The sequence below is a fragment of the Rhinolophus sinicus genome, chromosome 15, assembly GCF_057876585.1.
Source record: "Rhinolophus sinicus isolate RSI-liver-muscle chromosome 15, RSI-T2T, whole genome shotgun sequence".
NCBI classification, from domain to species: domain Eukaryota; kingdom Metazoa; phylum Chordata; class Mammalia; order Chiroptera; family Rhinolophidae; genus Rhinolophus; species Rhinolophus sinicus.
Window position 1 is genome coordinate 34,415,406 of NC_142515.1, and position 21,131 is coordinate 34,436,536.

General features: G+C 34.0%; 1 protein-coding gene and 1 pseudogene across 3 annotated transcripts in view; one reads left to right on the forward strand and one right to left on the reverse strand.

Annotated features, from left to right (window-relative positions):
- PRKG1 (protein kinase cGMP-dependent 1) overlaps positions 1-21,131 on the forward strand; it is a 1,140,935-nt gene that overhangs the window by 633,215 nt on the left and 486,589 nt on the right. The gene's annotated exons all lie outside the window — the stretch shown is intronic.
- LOC109450741 (acyl-CoA-binding protein pseudogene) lies at positions 6,216-6,491 on the reverse strand (annotated as a pseudogene).

The following is a 21,131-nucleotide window of genomic DNA, read 5'->3' on the forward strand; positions in this document are numbered from 1 at the left end:
GTGCGTATTTTATGTAGAGAAAAGGTATCAGTTAGGACTAGGCACATTTTAAGTGTTCAATAGCTTCAAATATGTAGTAGCATCTATATTAAAGGGCACATGACTCGAGCCTTGCTGCTCAATGTGTGATCTGTGGGTCAGCATATCATCACCTGAGAGCTTCTTGGAATGAGACATCTCAGACTTCATTCCAGACCTACTGAATCAGAATATGCATTTTCAATAAAGTCCCCAGATGGTTTATGTGCACATTAAAGTTTGAGATGTGCTGCTCTGAGATCTAAGAATAGTGTCTTTGAAAACAGTTGTAAAAAGAAGAGACGTAGAAATTATCAAATAAGGCCCCAAAGAGGCAATGTTAAAAAAAATAAAATACAAATGAGTAGCGGAGAAAATTCCTAGGATGAAGAGGACACCAGTAACAAAAACATAGCAGAGTTGAAGAAGAGGGTTAGAATTGAGAAACATGACTGTCAGAATCATAACTGTTTAATAACAACTATCATCGTCGTCATTATCACCATCACCATTACCATCATTCATCATCCTCATCATCATCCTCATCCTCATCCTCCTCACCATCATTTTTTATAGCCCATTGGTAAACTGAGCAGTTTCAGGAGCAGGGTAAAAATTAATTTGAATGTGTAAGGATTAAGGATGGGCCATCAAGAGGATGTAGATTACTTTGAGCCAGTGAAAAGGAAAGACATCACAGACAGACATGAAGGTTATCATTATGTATTTAAAAAAAAAAAAGAATATCATCCAAGCAGTAGTAACAGGTATTTTTCAGCTGAATTATGAACTGTTTATGGTGACTGTTTTCCCCTCACCTTTATTCTATTGTTGATACCCTAGTTTGAATTATGATAACTGATCACACAGTAACTGAAGAATACATTTGGAACAATTCTGAAGCTTTCTTATTGAAAATGTTATCTTGTAGATTCATAGCTAGAAATGAAAAATGATACTTCTTTAGCTGCTTAATTGAACACCTTTAGGCCTGTGGCCCACTTAGTGATGCATGTTATGGCTGACAGTGGCTAGAAAGAGAGGCATGCAGTCATTGCAATGCTTCAAGACTTCTATGATTGCAAAGTATTTATTTAATAAGAACATCTCTCATTACTGTTGCAAATGTCATTTACTCACTTTTGCTATTGATGTCGTCCTCTACTTTTATTTGGATTCAAGGAAATAGAAATGTTTTTAATTTGATTGGAATATCAATGACATATTAAGATTCAAATGAGCCGATATCATTCTGTGAGCAAAGGTGTTGTTGTTAGAATGGATTTTCCAAAAATTGCTTGGTTGATTTAGCAAACTGAGTACTCCCACGTGTAAGAAAACCCCAGATATATAGGACAATGTATGCAACTTTGTATTTCCATAAGTAGGTCAGTGACTAGAACATAATTGGTACACAGTAAAAACCACAAAGATGGATGGCAAGATAAATGAGTAGATGGTAATGCAACAATAATTTCTCCTACTTATAGTTGATCCAAAAACCATTGCTTTCAACATGTTTGCTTATTTCAATTCAGTTAGCAATGATTTCGCTGAGATCCCTATTTTACTTGATTTTTAAAAGTTGAAGTTGACTTTTAAATACTGGTTGATCTAATCAAGTGCTTATTTTTGTAGCTAAAAATATAGGAACTGGTCATTATGAATTATAAAGAAATAGTCTTCTATGTCTCTAGATATCTTTTTCTCGAGGGGAAAAATAGAAATAAATGATAACCTTTCAAACTATAATATTTCATACTATATTCCTTTTGTCCTTTGTAAACAATGAACATATGCACAGAAAATCATGTGACAGAAAAATATGGTACAAGACTCAATTTTATTATGGTTTCAGGCACTCATCATTAAACATACGTGAAAAATATGCCATGTGCCAGTTACTATGCTAGACCTTGAGGACACATAAATAGAAGGGACTGTTTCTCACCTCCCTTTACTTGTGTACAACTATTATATTATATGACCGAATTATAAAAAGTGCAATAGATGAATGAGCAAAACACAAGAGAAGCAAATAAAGATGACCATACAGTCTTAAGGTAAAGTTTAGACATGTAAATATTTTAATTGATTCTAAAAAGGTAGAAGGCTGAAAATGGGGAAAGAAAATTCCAGATAAAGGAATAGCAAGTTCAAAGATACAGACACAGGGTTCTTTGGGGTTAGTGAGTAATGTATGGGGGCAGTAAGTATGGAGTTGTTGGGTGGAGGGTTGGGAGCAACACCAGAACAATTGAGTTGAGTCTGGCTTCTGAAAGACTTTGTAGACTCTAGCAGGAAGTTTGGTTTTTAATCTATGGAACATAAGCAACTGTCAAATGTTTCTGAGTAGCAGAATTAGGTTTAGCTTTCAAATGATGAATTTTAACAGGTAGAACTTATTGCAACAGGAGAGGTAAGCAGTGATGGAAACAATCAGAAAAACTGCAGTGACGATGGGAATTAAATTGAAGAGAGGATGAATATGAGAGAGGTTCTGGAACCAGGTCTGGCAAGATATGGGATGGCCAGATTTTAATTTGAGAAGTGAAGGAGCAGAAAGAATAAAACACTGTGCAGATGTTTCCAGCTTGAGGAAAAGAGCAGATGCCATAGCTGTGTCCAGAAACTCTAAAGGAATCCACCAAAGTCCAATTTCCTGTTCTATGCATTTCACATAAAGCCATCTCATCTCATAGTTTACTTCTGTCTTTAACTTATGATGAAGATGGCCATCGCAGAGAAAAAAATATGTATTCCTTCCATTCAATTACAGGTCAACCCTAAATCTGTTTAGAAAGTTACTTTTTGATATGCTCCTCTGTCTCTCTAGGGAAAGCACTGGTCTAAACTATAGAAATAGTAGAGAGGGTTATTCGATTAATTATGAATTCTTCTACATTTCAAAGAAAAGTTGAAAATATGTCCAATTTAAAATTAATCCATTAGTTGGTTGTTTTTCTTTAGTTTTACATCCTTAAAAATTCTGTGAATTTAAATACAGAGAAATATTATTATTAATATTTTTGTGATAAGCTGCGTGGTGGGTTCATTTTGCTGGGTTCACATAATTTATACTTTATTTTTCATTAAGTGAAGTAAATTATGAAATTAAAACAGAATAAGTTCAAGATTAGTAAGGAATCATTTCATTCAATTTGACAAATTACACAATTTGACAAGGTGTCTGTCATCAATATTGTAGGAAAACCTGAAACAATACCATTATTTAAGAGAATAAAATTAATCATTTTTCTTTCTGTTGTTTGGCCCATCAATTCATGAATTAATTTGCAGAGCCAGATTTTCAAAATAAAAACAAATTTTTTTAGGAAAGTAGTATCTGTGTTCTTTCAGAAGAATCTCTTTCCTTAAGTTACTGTCCTAGCGTTAACATTTGATGTCTTGCTACCCAACTGAAGTACTCAAGAACATAATAAAATGATTAGCCTTTTAGAAATAATTACACTGTTGTTCACCTATTCCATTGTCAACCACTGAGATACCCTCTTTGAAATTGAGTCTCGGTTCAAAAAGTTTTCACAATTGGGTCTTTGTTCAAAAATGCAATGATATATAGATGATGTATTAATGTTACAGAATTGCACACTTGAAACCTATGTAATTTTACTAACCATTGTCACCCCGATAAACTTTAATTTAAAAAAAGTTAGATGAGGATTGGAACCACGTAGACCGATTTTAATCCTAACTCTGTATGTACTTCAACTTTCTGAACATTAATTCTCTGGTTTTTAAAATAAAGAAAATAGTGTAATGTAAATATTGTCTTCTTTTGCAACAATGTGAGTGACATTTAATAAGGCAAGTGCTAAGTATGGATTTTTTCATTTTGTAAGAATACATCAACCTGCTTTCTGATCTGTGGACTTTTAAAGATGTCCATGATTGGAAATAGAATAGATGCCCATGATTGGCTCCAGATTTTATCAGCCACTTTATCCACAAATGTTCTGCTATGCAAGTCAGTCGCTGCTTCTGATTATAAATCTTCTTTTCATTATTACCTTAAAAAAATCATGAAACTCACATTTATAACAACTTGAATCATTATTTGGGCACAATTAATTTGTATTGTGTGAGGATATAGATGGGTGGAGCAACTAACATTTTAAGTGACAGAAAAACATAAATAAGCATTATACAATAATGCAAGTTTATTTTTAACAGATAAAAACCGAAATTACAAAATACTTGATTTGCAGCATGAAATGATTGGGTTATCTGGCAATTAAGTCATTTTACACTGCCTTGCCCAATAAAACTGATTAATATTAAAATTTTTGAAGATCTATGTTGTGCTAAATTGGCATTTTGCTAATTGTATCTGATTATATTTTCTTGCCTAATCATATGAATCCTGATTTAAAGACCATATGATCAAAAAACTATTATTCAACCATGGAAGAAATTTTATATAAGACACACATATTGTGCTATTTTTTTTCTCTTTTATAAGCCAGGATTTTCTTTCATACCTAATAATGTTTTTAGTCATTTTAAAAACGTTTATGCCCAGGATATGAAAAGAAATGAAATTAGCAAATTAATTTTGTGATTTTTGGAATGTTTCATTTCACAGTTTTTCTTTCTCTTCTTCCCTTTCTCCATTTCTTCCTCTCTCCCTTCCTTCCTTTCTTAAAAAATACATAGATAAATAAACAAATAAATAAATAAAATAAAATAGTTCAGTGTGTCAATGCCTGCTCTGCAGAAGACATTACATTAACTTCTGGTTTAAGGAGACTAATAAAGTATAAGAGCTATTGACCTTGACCTCAAGGAATTTCTGTTTTGGTAGAAGAGAAATAAAAATTATCAGTTAATTAATATAGGTAGAGAGAGCTAGAGATACTTATGAGTTAGTGTGTGTGTGTGTGTGTGTGTGTGTGTGTGTGTGTGTGTGTGATAATACCAGAGAGAGCAATGTCCTGAGAAACTGTGATTCTAACAACACAACATTTAATATTAAAAAATGAAAGCAAATAACCTTTAAGTGAGGTTAAATAACCAACAGTTTTAGAAGACAGAGAAATGAATAGAAATTAAGAAGTTGACAAACCAAGTTGTTAAGATTTTATTTACCGTGTAATAGCAAGACTCTCTTCTATATTGAGGAAGTGTGATGACATCCATTTCTTGTATTCTGTCCCTCAAACCCTATCTCCTGCTTATTCTGACAATCATTGGCAGGGCACAATCTCTGCTGCTTAAATGTGGGTATCACTAGAAATCAAATCTATCTTTGGCTTCTTCCCCTACTACAAGCCCAGCACTCTTAAGTGACCATTTGATGGTTTTTGATACATATGAAAAACTATAAGCTAACTTACTAAAGAATAGATGACACTGACTGGGAATTAAATGGAAATGACGTCTTTTTAAGATTCTGTAGTAGTTTGAAGGGCTACAGTGAGTGAATTCTTGTGACAGAAGTTTGATATAAATGAGTGGCCTTTTCTCTATTTCATTATGCCTAACTTACTCAATAGCTGTTTTATGGACGGATCACCTTTTATTCTTCCTCAAAGAAGCACTGCAGTGGAATAATGTACTATAAATGGTACTTACCCTCAAAGTGAAATATCTGATACTTCAGTGCTATTCTGGAAAAATACTTCATATCATAAATCTACCCACATAGCAGATGCAATTGTTGCTTAGTTATTTCATCACGGACAGAGTTTATGGTCCCTTGGCAGGCTCTTTAGAAGCTATTGTTAAATACAATTCACTAGAACTCTGGTGAAAATTCATTTCTATTATCAGCAAAAATAATATCTAATAACTAAATACAGTAAAGGATAATTATATACTAATATGCTGTAAGAGCTGTATATCAATAATATTTATAATATACCTATTTATGCATTTTATTTTTCAAAATTGAAAGAAAGCCTATTCTTTTGCTGCAGAAAATAAGCCAAACATTCCTTGTGAACGTCTATGAAAATATTTATTTTTTTTTAACTAACAAATGCACTTTTAATTGAGCTACAGACAAAAACTACTCAGCAAGGTCAGTAACCATTTCAGTCCCTAATCTGTTAGAGCTGTATCCTGGACAGTGTTGAGGAAGAGGGTTAACTGGTTATTTTCATTGTTGTATTTCATTCACAGTTTTAGAAAAACCAGGCATGACATCAATTTAGATGAAATTCGTGGCTGGCGGCCTAATCTAGTCCCCATATTCCGCATTTTTTCTTTAGTTTTTCTAGTTTGTTGACATAAGCTTTCATGGCATCTTAGCTGGAAGTCCCTTTCGGCTCATTCCAGGCATCCCACTTGGCCTTGCCTTTGAAGTCCAGTATCCCAGGCCATTCCGTATTTATGTCACCCACAGTCACTTGTTTGTAGCAGCTGTAGATGAACAGCATCTCATCGTCTGAGGGCTTGATCTTGAGGTGCTTAACTTCCTCAACAGCTTTGTCAAAATCAGCCTGAGACATGCAGGGAGAGTTGGTGGCAAGGATTCCAGGAGCTGGAGACAAGCAGGAAACAGTAGACTCACATGGGCAGCCTACTTTTCAAATATATTATGCAGTGTATGGTTCCTTTTTAAAAATGACCCCGGAGTAGATTAGTATTTTACAAGAAGAAAGTATTTTAAAACGATATGTGTAGCCTTTATTCTGTTATTTAGAATTGAGGATGCTTTATTCCTGCCAACTTGGAATTTTTAAGTTGGATGTTGTAATAGTGTAAAACATGATTTCTCAAGATTATATGGCTAATATAGATAGTGGCAAAATTCTTCACTGAGGAAAAGAAAAGAGAAGCATTTCAGCATTACAAGCCATGTTTTTGGAGCTCAAATTTTCTTTTATTTTTAAGGACTCCAGGACTATAAGCACTCTTACTAAGCATCCTAGCTGTCCCTCTGAGTATTGATCTAATTCATCTAGGCTTCCTGTCCGTGTGATATTTATATTTCTGTGCTCCTCAAATGTATTAAGCTTTACTTGTCTTTTCTGTATATCTCCAAAGTACTATTTTCTGTGTACTAAATCTTTCAAAGACTGCAGGCTCTGGCATCATCTGTCTTTTCCTAAGCACCAACTATTTTGAGCTCAATATTTTGTTCACAGTGCAGAGGTCCTGTTGATTTCCCCAAGATGAAAACATTACTGAGTGATTTGCAGAGACCTGAAGACAAAAGCTGGCCCTGAAGTTGCTTGAGATTATTCATGGGAGAATTGTTCAGCTGTCTCTTTGTTTCTGCCTAGAGCCATTGAATGCCTCTTAAATCACTCACAGAAAATTTAGGTCAACACGTTGCCTGAGGTCATTTAAATTTCAAATCTGCTGCCATTTTCCTGCGTGCAGCTATTGGGAGAGTAGAGCCTGGTGCCTACAGTCAGTGAACTGGTGCCCAGAATCTGGCACAGGAAACTCCAACTCAGAGTCAAATTTATTTATGCTGTGTTGAGGGAAGCATGTCAGGAAGGTTAATGAGTCTAAACTGGCATTCTGTCTTCTGACTCAGGGCTGAATTGGGAACTACACACAGTGATAGGATGAGTCTTTGCCAAAGTGTGTACCACTTGTTATAGTTTAGGAGTGAGGTACATTTTTTTGCAAGCATAGAAGGTATTAGTCTGGTTCCATAGAAATGATTTCTGAGCAAGTCCTAGATTTCCTTATGTGTTTAAACAAGTCAAGTGACAGAGTAGAATACCCAGTGTTTCTACGTCTCCATGGCCAGCCTGGAGCCCAGACACATATATGATCCCTGGATACAACCAAAAGTTACAATTGGATGAATTCTGCTGTGTGCATATGGACAGCTGGCATTCCAATTTCTTCTGTTACAGTTGGCCCTGAAGATAGAAAAACAGGATACCATTTTATTTTTATTTTTTAAATTATGTTGGGCTATAGAAACAAGTACATGTAGCACCCAGATTTTGGTTTCTCAACACTGTTCTCCAATTAAAGGAACCAGGGCTCATTGGAGAAATGATTGATTCAGAGGTGGTGCAGAGAAAGTACAAGAGAAGCTTGAAATCTCTCCTACCACCAGAAAGTAAAGAAATGCTTTAAAATTGGCAGTTGAAATTTTATGAAAGATCATAGAAACCAACTTGAAAGAGCTGCCAAGGACCAAATCTTGGGCAATCTGAGTGACAAAATAAATAATAATAATGAATTATAGCCTATAACATCAAATAAATATGAGTCTCTGTACTGATGTAAATATGTAATTGAATAAACAAATAGGACTAAAGGAACATCTCTTTCTTATAATAAAATTCCACTTAATAAATGTAAAAGGAATGGTGGAATTAAAAAAAAAAGGTAACTAAATTTTGTCAAACCACAGTAGTAGTTGTTACTGTTAGAGTCAGTAATAGACACTAAAATTATTGGTCAAAATTATGGTAAAAAAAAGATATTTGTGTAGTTTCAAACTATCTGCCCACCAGAAGATACTTATTAATTAGTAACTGTACAATGGGAAAACTTGGCAGATATTTCCCTAACTAAATTAACAAATTAACATCATCATTAGTAAAACATATCGCTATCATACAACTCCTGATATGATGTACTGAGAAAGGCACATTATTTCTGTTATAGTCTTGCCAAAAAATGTGTGACGTAGATCAAAAGAAGGGAAAACATTAGACAAAACTAAATTGGGAGACAGGCTACAAAATAATCACTTCTCTTTAAAAAATGTTAATTCGTGGACAACTAAAATAATATATAGACAATGGGCTAGATTTAGGGGAAGTGTCCAAGATCAAGTTTCTTAACCTTTTAGACCTCCATTTTTTTAAAGTACAATACAGAGATATCTATCTTACAGTGATGTGGTGAGAATTAAACATGATAATGTATGTAAAGGACCAAGTTAGTACTCAGTTCATAGCAAGACTTGAGGAAACTATTAGGCTCATTATTTTTTAACTGGTGTGGGTCATTACAGATCCATCCACAACTAAGATTTTTGTTTGTTTGTTTGTTTGTTTTTTCATATTACAAGGAACTGTGTGCTTCAGCATAACTTCAAAAATACTTGCAATGTCTGTCTCCTCAACTGATTCTAACCTATTATTGTATACCTATTATTGTGTACCTCAATTCAGAAAGTACTATGATCTATAAGATCAATTAGTTGTGTCTATTTTGTCTTGTTTTGTTCCAAAAATAATTGAAGGTAGCTTTAGAATGAGGTGCTTACATATACATCATGTCACTTATCCTCAAAATAATATTGTTTCTCAGAAGGTATTATTTTCATGGTTTACCTGAAAAAATATATTTACTTAATTTGACCTATCTACAATAATTCACCATCTCAATTTTTTAAAAATAAAACTGGAATTGTGTTCTGCATATTCTTTTTTTCACTGAAATTAAACACCTAAATATATTCCATCATATGGATTTAATAACAAATTTCAAGGGTGAAATAACAATTAATTAGCACTGTTAAATTCACACTTTGAAATTGCTAACTAACAACAGAATCTAATTTGACTATTTTTAACTTATTAAGTTGGGAACTCAGCTCATTGATCCAGGGATTACATAATTTATTTTCCAAATATATTTTTGTTTTTTTCCAATTATTTTTATTATTTATATATTAGATTGTGGTGAGAGAATATGGTGGTTAAGATTTATTTTTATCATTCATTGAAACTTGGTTTGCAGCCTAGAAGATGTTTTTTTCATAAATGTTGTGAGTGTGCTTTAAAAGAATACATATTCTCCAATTTCTGGGCAATGTTCTATCTATGGCTATTCAAGCTTATTAATTGTGTTGTTTAAATTTTCATATGTTTATATGTTTTCCTTACTTGATCGATTAATTTTAGAGACAAGAGTGATTCAAAAGTCTGTTATTATTTACACATAATTCTGCATGTAATTCTTGATTTTTGCTTTGTATATTTTAAGGATATATTATTTGATGTGAACAAATTTAGAATTGCTTACTGTATCTTATTTGTTCATTGTGTCTTTATCATTATGATACTGATCATTATCATGATTATTATCATCATCTCTTTTACTGACTTTTTTTTTTTGTATTCAAGCCTATATTTTGATATTAACAAATCTACGAGTATGTGTTTGATTATTTGTTTGACATACATTTTACATCCTTTTATTTTCAACCATAATGTGTCTTTGTGCTGTAGGTATGCTACTTGAAGTAACATATGATAGGTATATTTTTAAATTCAATATGATGACCTGTCCTCTAACTAGTATATTTGATACAGTTATATTTGCTGTGATTACCAATGTATTTAGAAGTATTTCTACAGTATTATTTTCAACTTCATATTGGTCCTGCTTTTTCTCTGGTTATCTTTATTTCATACCTGTTTTTATCCTTTATATTCAATTACTTCTCTCTACTATTTTATCCCTTATAATTCTATTTGTATTCTTTTAATAATTAACATTAAAATGCAATATGCATTTTAAAATCAGTAAGTTTGACTTAATCAGTATTTCTGTCCAACTCGTGAATAATACTGAATAATTTAAACTCTGATCACCTCCTTCAATGTTTTGCTTTTTATTATTTTTTACTCCCAAGTTAGGTAGTGTTACTTTTGTTGTTCTATATAGTCAATGTTTGCTTAGATTTCCTACATGTTTACCTGTTTATTTGTTTATTATTCTCTTTTGTATCTCAGAAATCTTTATAATTTACCGTCTTCCTGAAGTATATTTTTAGAAGTTTAATCAGTAGGAGTCTGCTTATGTTAAATTCTGCCTGCTAATCTACAAATGTATTATTTTTGTTTCATCCATAAGTGAGGAAGCCAGGTACACAATTCTAAGTCAATAGCTATTATAATTTAACACATAAAGGATGATAGGGTCATCTGGCTTCCCCAGTTTCTGTTAGGATGGCAATCTCATCGGAGTTCCTTTTTGGTGGTTATATTAGTTTTCTAGGGCTGTCATAACAAATCAGCGCAAACTGGGTGGCTTAAAATAACAGAAATATGTTCTCTCACAGTTCTGGAGGCTGGAATCCCAAGATCAAGGTGTTGGCAGAGCTATGCTCCCCCTGAAGACTCTAGGAAAGGATCTATTCCTTGCCTCTCTCCTAGTTTCTGGTGGTTGCCAGTAATCTTTGGTGTTCCCTTGACTTGTAGATGCATCACTCTGATTTTTGCCTCCCTCTTCACAGGGCCATATGCTCTTTGTGTATTTCTGTCTCTGTCTCTTCTCCTCATTTATAAGGACTCCAGTAAAATTGAATTTAAGGCCTGCCATATTTCAGTATGACATCATCTTAATGAATTATAACCGCAAAGATCGTATTTCCAAATAAAGTGACATTCTGAGGTTCCAGGAAGGACATCAAGTGTTTAGGGGAAGGGGGTAGGCACTATTCAAGCCAGTATAGTGTTGTAACGTTTTTCTATGGCTGTTTTAAAGTTGTTTTTCTTAGATTTTCTATGGTTTCACTATGATACGTATTTTTACGTATGGATTTTCTTACATTGATCTTATTTCAAAAAATTTCATTATCCCTGGATCACCAATTCTGGAAATTCTTAGCCTTTAGCAATTTGAGTAGTTTCTCTCTTTAGTCAATCTCTCAATGTTCTCTTCTTGGAACACCAATTTAATGCATTTTAGATCTTCTCACTTTTATCTCCCATGTTTCCTAAATTCTCTCTCATGTTTAATTTGCTTTTTAAATCATCCATTCAGTTTATAATTTTGATTATTATACTTTTTATTTCTAGAATTTATTTGTGATATTTATTCAAATCTGTTCATATCTATCAATAGATAGATAGATAGATAGATAGATAGATAGATAGATATAGATATAGATATAGATATAGATATAGATAGAGAGCTAGATCTTGTTTTTTCACCAGGTTTTGAGATACATTTTTAAAATTTCTATAAACAATGTGACCATTGTTATTTTATAATCCATGTCTTAAAAGATCAATGAAGTCCTTGGTACCTAATTATGTTATTTGATTTTTCTAACTCTTCCCTCATGCGAGATCACATTTGGTTGAACTTAAATCTGTGGAATCACAATTGACTTAGATTTCACATGCCTTCCTGAAGAGAGAATTTATGTTTGTATAACCCAGGCCACTACTAACCTGAGATACCTTGCCTTTAGGTTTTCTTAATCACACAGGTAGTAAAAATTAAAATGACCAAACAATTGGAGGACAGTGCTTAGTTACAGATTCTTAAGGGAATTTTTCTCCTTTTTTCAGTCCATATCCTGAGTCAAGACCTAATCAGTTACTTTGTTGATGCCCATCACAAGCTGGTGGAATTTCTCACCCCACCTTTACACTGAGGAGTAAACTTTCGTAGGTGCAGGATTTATGGAAGGATTCCAGTTGCAACTTCCATCTAGCACAGATCCAAAGCTTTGTCTCTCATTTACCATGTGGCCATTAAAGCCCGAGACTTGTATTGGTTCTGTATTGCAGAAAGCATGAGCAACCTTAAGGCCATTTCATGTTTACCACTCTAATTTTATTTATTTCTTTGTTTAATAAACATGTATTAAGAACTTGCCAGGTGACTGGCACTAAACAAAGCAGAGTCCCTACTCCACTTTGGTCACATCTTGTTGATATACCACTTAGTTCTTATTGTTGGAATACCAACAAATAAAAAACTAAATATGAAAAGTGATAACAAGTACCACAAAGAAAAATAAAGCAAAGCGAAGAAGATAAAGAGTAATGATATTTTACAAACAGTGGTTAGGAAAGGCCGATATCATAAAATGACTTTTGATTAATGACCAATGAAAGTAAAGTAAGGGAGTTCTCAGGTGGATGTCAAGGTGAATGACCACAAGTACAAATTCGTGATATGAGGGCTATTTAAAGAGCAAAGAGGAAATTGATTGGTGATAAAATCAGAAAAATGGAAGTGTGGGTGGGGGTTTCAGGCGTTTCAGGAAAGGGAAGCTCATGAAGGATTTTATAGGCCACTATTAAGTAGATTTATTTTATACTGAATAATATTGGAAACTACTGGTGTAGAATCTGAAGAATAGCATAATTTTACTTACAGTTCTGTTCTTGATCCCTGTCAATTTCTTTTCTCATCTATCTTGTGATCTCACTGTGTATTTGAAGGATTTTCATTTTTCGTTTTATGCACATGTGGATGTAGTATTTTTTAGTATATATGGTCCATTAGAAATAGAAATCCACATATATTTATCCAATTGCTTATCACTTTTATTTATATTATAGTGATCAAAATTTGAGAATAGATGTTTGTAATATATGAAGTCTAATGATTTATTTTAATATATTTTAGCCATAAGCAACTATTTATAACATCCCTGTGATATGCTGCTTTTTATAATCTGGACTGTTCTATTGACCCTTTAGTGATTTAAGAGTTAACTAGGATATAGAGAGACATATTGGAGAATACCAGGAGATTGTTTTCTTTTCCTATTTAGTTCAATTAGCTATTTCATGTGTTCCCTTCATTATATTATACAATGCTAAAATTTAAACAGCCTATCTTAAAAATGAGAGGAAAGTTTTTGACAGATGTTTGGCACCTGACTAAGGGTTCATCAGGATGTATAAACCAGTTACACCTACGTCTTTTAACTTTGAAACTTGGTGATACTTTCTGAGAAATTTGGTAATTTCTACTGCCTTTAATTATGCTGTATGGTAAATGACTAGCTGTCTTTTCAATAAGGAATAACTTTTCATCTCAACACTACTTAGAAATATAATCTTCTTGAAGACATTTTAAAAGATGGTTAAGGATAAAAATGTACATTGCAATTTAATTAAATGTACTACCACCAATATAAGTAATTAAATCAAAGTGACAGTGTGGATGAACCAGTTACATTCTAGCTAAAATATAATTATCTTAGTTGGTCAATAATAATTCTGTCACACTTGGCTTCTCTACTTGGAAGCTGGCAAATATTTTTTCCATGTCAATTCCAAGATCCATCTTGATACATAAGTGGTAGTGTGTGAATGAAAAAGGTGGTGAGGAGGTTTTAGAGTTAAAAAACAAAACAAAACAAAACAAAAATCCAGGATATTTAACCCAGAGTTGTCTTCAAATTGATTCCAATTTGCATTTGTTCCTGTGTGCATGTACACGTTTGTGCTCACACAGAGCAAATGTTTTAAGTGTCTGAAAATGGAGACTGGTATATTTCTACTGTGAGAGGAAGACAAAGCAGTTTTCATTGAGGAAACCTTTTTACAAGAAATTCTGCTGACTTTATAGCTGTAATCGTTCAGACATAGCGGGGGCATCAATCTTACTGTTAGATAGCATGTGAATCCTAACACTGCCCCAGAAACCATAAAAGGGGTTTCAAAGGTCACTGTTCTATTGAGTCCACTGTGCTCTAAACTATTTGGGAGCTGATGGAAAACACTTGTGATTTGATTCACTAGGATACTTACAGTGGCACCGCAGAAGTGGGTGAAATGTGAGTTAGGGACTCGTGCCTCGTTGACCTTGTTGAGAAAGACTGATTTCTGAAAAAACAAACAAACAAACAATACAAAACAAATAAAATGAAATAAAATTGCAATTTTATTCAGGGCAAAACATAATCTACCAAGGAAAATATGTAAACACTGTCAAGTCCCCAAAAAACAAGAAAAAGGTATCTTCCAGTGTATCTGACACACTGAGCTGTCCCTCTGCATGCCACAGCCTCGAAGCCAGGACATTAGCAGTGAGCTACTCAAAAGCATTTATGAATACTGAGTTGAGATCAAAGGATGACCACCGGGACGATACTAGATACTTAGCAAATCCTAGTCAAACGTTGTCTGATCTGCTACTCTATTGATCTGCAGCTCTCTCCTTCTGTGTCCTGTATATAGGTATTTAAAGTTTGTTAATTTGGATTATTAAAGATACACTGAGGCATATTAAAATTTTAAGAGTTTATTTGAGCAAAAATCAATTTAAATAGGGCAACATCCCACCTAGCAGGTAGAAAGGAGCTCTCAGGAACTACATAAAATGAAAGACTTTTATGGTCAGAAGGGATCAGGACAAGAAAGTTACACAAGGACAAAAAAAAGAAAGAAAAGCAGGTTTGTTATTGCAAGGTTACTTTAGGGTATGGCAGGAGTCTTCCAGGCAGGTATCCTAAGGAGTGCTGATCAGACGATTCCTGATTGACTAGTTTCAGATTCCATTTCTGGGAAAGCCAAAACTGTAATGAAGTCTAGGTTTAGTGATGTGGTTTAGCATAAGTGATTCTATTTTAGGCCTATTGTCTTTTTCTCATCAAGATACATTAAATGTCAAAACATGTTTTTCCTGAGGACCCATTTAATATTCCTAAAGATTTTGAGGTTCTATAGTTGTTTGACAAGTTTTCCAGAGAAATCCATTTCTTTTTTCTTTTGTAACAATGCAAGGCAATAAACCATACCTATCTTCTTTGTCTTCTCTGAAATCTTCCCAGTCAAACCGTGTTTGGCTCCAGTCATTTCAACATCCTTTTATCATTTCAGAAAGTGTCATGGACTTTATGGAAGAATGTGGGACCAGATGGTTATAAGTTACTCTTTTCAACAGAGTAGTAAGTAGGCACATGTGGCTATTTGTATTTATATTTAAATTAGTTAAATTATCTTAAAGTAAAAATTCATTTCCTCAGCTTCACTAGCCACATTTCAAGTGCTCGATAGCCTGTGTGGCTAGTGGATATCATGTCATCACAGAAGAACATTTCTATGATTGCAGAAAGTTCTGTTGGAAAGCATTGGTTCAGACCAAACTGTGAGGGAGAAATACACTTTCCTCTACCCTCAAGGTCCTCTTGGCTGATCTGATAATCAAATAGACATGAGACAAATTAGCAAGAGAAAATAACCAAATTTAATACATACATATGTGTGGGAACCCTGCATACATAAGAGAGTCAGAGATCCCCTATTCATGAGAGGTTCAGAGATAGAAAAGGAACAGGAGTATATAAGACAACATGAGCTAGGGATTAAGTAAGGTGCTAAGGCACCATACTTAAAGGGTCTTTAAGTAAGGGTCATTGCAAGATGATAAAAAGAGCAGATACTTAGTAAATAGAAGTTTGTCCTGCCCTATAGGTAGGTCAGAAGATATACTCTCTGATAATCTCTTACTATGGGCAAGGCCCCTAATTCAAATTCTTCTAGGTAGTTAAGGGAGGGTCAGAAGTTTCTCTTGAGCCTGTGGCAAAATTTGCTTTTAGCTCAAAATAATCTGCACACCACAAAGGCATATCTCAGGGTGGCTCATTCTGAACCCCCACAAAACCAAACAACCCTTTGCTAAAATTTATGAGCATTGTAAAACCTCATATAAACCATTATATGTTACTCTAAGTTTCAAAAAGTTACTAACGAACACAAAGAAAAAAACAACTATGTCTATTCAACATTGCCCCCAACCCCCACCCCACTGTTTACTGGAGCAAAGAACAGTCAAAAAGCAGTCAGGAGAGGCAAAGGAAAAGAGGAAACTATCAACAGACTCTTATTCTGAAGAGGATTCTACCAACATTTCCCGTTTTTAAGTGTGTTATCGGATAAAACAAAAGATTGCTAAATTTAAAAATGTTTAAATACTGAAGTTGTTGGGTTGCCTAACACTGTTGTGCTATTCTTTATGGTCACAAATGAGCCAGAAACTGTTTGCTGAGATTTATGTGACAATGTCTGTTTTAAAGTAATAGCAGGTGTCTCATTAATCTACGTTTTCTAGTCTCTTCTTCTTATCTCCTGGCATTGATGCAGAGCTAATGTAATTAAATAATCATTCTGAAATAAATGAGCTTCAAGGCAATTTTAAACTTTTTATTAGACATGTTTAAAAAGTACACAAATCAGATATGTACAGCTCAATTAAATATTACCAAGTGAACACACCTATGTAAATCCCACCATTGTAAGCCCTCAAAGCCCATAACGTGCCCCCTCCCAATATTTATCTATCCCTTTCTTCTTAGAAGTAGCCACTAATTTGACTGCTTACACCATAGATAGCATTGCCCTATTTTTGGCATGGAATCATACAGTATGAGGTTTTTTTCTTCTTTGGCACATTATGTTCCTGACAGCCATATTGTTGCACCTGGTTGTATTTCTTTCATTTCTATTGCTGTCTACTATTCCATTGAATGAATATACCACAGTGTATTCACCCTACTGTTGATAGACATCTGGGTTGCTGGATGGATTGTTATGAACACTCTTCTACATTTCATTGGCTTGATGAGCATTTGTAGGTATTCCTGTTGGTTATACCTCTCAATGCATTTTTTTAATTTTTTTATTTTAAAATGGAAATACCTTGGGACAGAATATATTATTCAGTTGCCTCTTCTTTACAAATGTAGTATATAAATGGTGTTTTTCTTTTTTTGTATTTTGAAAGGTGCATTTTCAGGAACATCTGGTTTGGACTAGGACAAGTCTGCCATAACCGAACTGTGAGAATTTTGCGCCTCAATAAATGCACTCTCCAGTGGCTGTGAGGAAGCAACAATATAGACTTATATGGCAGTAACTGTACTTCTTTCTGTTTCCAATAGTCACACCTTGACAACAATTAGACTGAGCTGCCTGTCCAGAGATAGTACCAGTCACTAGGGCAGAACCTACTTGGGCTGAGAGAGGCACTAGCTTTTAGGGGTAGCCTAGAAAAATGACTTCAGTATTTAAGTGTATATTAAGTACATCTTTAAAAAGCCCTAATTTTCCAATTAGAGAAAGAGGAAATTGGGTAGGATCATAGGTGAGATAGTGACAAAGATTATCCCATATTTCTGTTTGATGGTCAACCTCTCTGATGTGAGATTATTTTTTGTTTTGTTTTGTTTTTGTTTGTTTGTGTGTTCTTTTAATCTTGCAGCATGGGTTCTGAACAAATGTTATGGTCTTCCCTGTGAGTTGAGTCAAGGAGAAAGAAGAGAGGATTAAAGATCAAGGAGAGGTGTTTTCACTGTTGACACATTTAGCCATAACAGTTTGATAAGATATTAATTAGAAAATGAAGAGCTGAGTGGATTCATGGAGAAAGAGGTCTTGATTTCTCAGCATGATCTAAGTTTAGCTTAAAAACAATCATTAGCAAATAGAAAGGGCAAAACCTGTGCAGCTAGCTTCACAAGCTGTTCTTGACCTCTGCTGCTCTCTGCAAGGGAAGCCATTGAGAGGGAAGGTACGGGAATACTTCTGACCAAATTAAGTAGATTGTATGTAAATTCCACCTTCTAGCTGAGAAAATAGAAGACATTTTAGGCACTCACACATTTCTAAGGGTCAAGAGCAGCTGGGATTAGGATTTTAGATATAATAAATTAAATCAATAAAAGCAAAAATTCTTAGGACACACCACCACCTATACCACCATCCTAAATCTACTTGAATTTGAATCTCTGGGGATGGGGCCCAGGAATATGTGTTTTTCAGAATCAGGAGATTCTGATACGCAGTCAGGTATGGGAACCTCTCCTCTAAATAGAGCCTGTTTATGTTGGGCTCATCTTTGCTCCAAGTGAAAAGGGGTTAGTTATATAGATTCCATTGTTTTGTAGGAAGAGGTTACATTGCAAAAGAAAGGGGGCTCATGGTTTTCATTTCTGTTTCACATTCACCAGAAAAGAGGCTGCACTATTAGCTAAATGTCTTGTTTGGAGGCAGCTGGTTCAAGCTGCAGACACAAGATCCCTGGAGCACCAGAAAAGACTGATACAGGTGTGTCTGGTATGGTCACGTCTGACAGTGACTAGATGTTTCACACAAACTGCCCAGAGGCCTCCGGGTGAACGTCAGTCAGTCGTTGCCTTGGGATAAAATATACTAATGTTTTTGAGACGATTGTGGTGAATTAGTGATCTAAATATTCTCCTAATTCTTCTGTCTGATTTTTATGATACATTCATTTATTGGTATTTATGAATATTAATAAATATTTATTGAGCATATGGCACTATGCTGAGTATTAGTCTAGATATTGGAAATACACTGGTGAAGATAAGGTTTCTGACATTTAGATCTTATTCCTCCCTCATGTTCAACAATTGCTTCTTATTTCTACAAGTGTCTGTCTTCTCTTACTGCTATGTATCTGGTGAAAATCTATCTTGTTAAATCATAACTGCGTTTTACATCCAATTCCATGTCAGTAGTCTCTGCCAAAGGACCTGTTTTACAAGCATTGCACCTAAGCAGTAGCCTATTGGTTTTCTCTTTATTTTTTTCTTGTCCTTTTTCTTACTGACTAAAGTTGATAAATGTCTCACTCATAAAAAACAAAGCCATTCTCTGTTGGATTTCATGAAAATCTCACTTGTGGATTACTTTGAGCCCCAGAGGTATTTTCCACTGGCATTCCTGTGATATTTTGGTTATATAATTGGTCTTTTTCAGAGTAAGTTTTCTCAAATATTACTCTGAACATTTTTCATTAAAACCCTTGAGTTTTAAAACGCTTGGGTTTCTCCCTAAGTCTTTCAGCACAAAGATCAAACTGTTTAGCTTAGCTCTTGAGGCACTGGGGATGTAGGCCTTGCTTATCTCCTACAACGCCTTCACAGTCCCCTCTTCACAAAACAAAACTCTGTAGTTCTCTAAGAGCATCATACTAGTTCATTCCAGTATCTGGGCTCATACAAATCCTCTGCCCAGAGTGGCTCCTCACTAACTCCTCTCAATCTTCAAAACTCAGTTCTGTTTCAAGAAAACTCCTCTAATGCCTTATGGATCAAGATGCTTCTTAATTATGCTACTGTATTACTGCAGTGCTATAGTACTCTGTCCTGCCTTCTATTTCGGGAGTTCACCCTTCTAGACTGTCTACCCTCCTTCTGGGCAAAGGTTATGCTCAGAGTACCTGGGACAAAGTAGACACTGAGTAAATGTAAAATCAGTGGGGGCAGGTCCTTTTCTGTTGTTCTGAATCCTCATTGCCTGGCACACGCTGTGCATTAGATAAATGCTGACTAAAAGAATAAATGAATAAAATGAGCTAATTTTACTTTGATTTCTTGTCTTCTGGGTACTACATATTGTGTAAAAATCTATCATAAATGAAGTGGGACATTTCTTTAAGTACATGGGCACTAGTGGTTGACTAGCAGTTTTAATGATGTTGTTAATATTTGCAAATTAGTGATGGAAATACCTAATCAGTTGATTTATCTAATGGCTTTGAACCATTACCCAAAATGATATCTAGCCATAAAATAACTTACATCCTCTATGTCTATGCTACCAAATAGGCTAGCTGTTAGCCACATATAGCAACTAATAAATGAATTAATTAATTAAATGTGAGTAAATTTTAAAATTCAGTTCCTTAGTACCATTAGCCACAATTTGTTTTCAATAGCCACATGTAGCTAGTGGCTGCAATATTGAAAACATAGATTTAGAATATTAGATTTAAATTAATTTTATAGTATCAGGTTCATAAACTGGGAATTTACCCATTTTGCTTTTATTTTTGATAAGTAAAAATTTGAGCAGAAATACAGTAGTCATAAGTAAATATTCTATAAAACATGATAAATGGTTTTACATAAATATGCTTAAAGAAACCAAAAAAATTGCTAAATTAATATCAAGTGAGTGTTTAAAAAGATGAAACTCATTAAGAGTTCCTAAATAAAACTCCCATTGCACACACACATAAAAAAATCCGTAACTTTGGATTTCAATGTAATTCAGTATCGTGGTAGTTCCCGTTATGGTAAAATGAACATAATTGCAAAATTTATGTTATTTTAACACTCTTTACTTAAGCTGATTGCATTTCATAAAAGCATTTCCAATAAATGTAATTTCATAGGATAATTTTCTTAAGTCAGACTTAGAAACAGTAGATATGTGTAAAACAGAAAATACTACATAAGGATTAATTAAATCATAATATTTTGGTGCATTTATTCTGAAAGTTTTAATTGATACTATAGCATGGTGTATACACCATCTCTGAAAGCATGAAAAAAGGATTGAGTTGTATGTAAACATTTCATTCATAAAACAAACATTTAAGATACACGTATCTATATATAACATCACAACAAATAGTGCAAATATTTCCTCTAACCTTTTTTA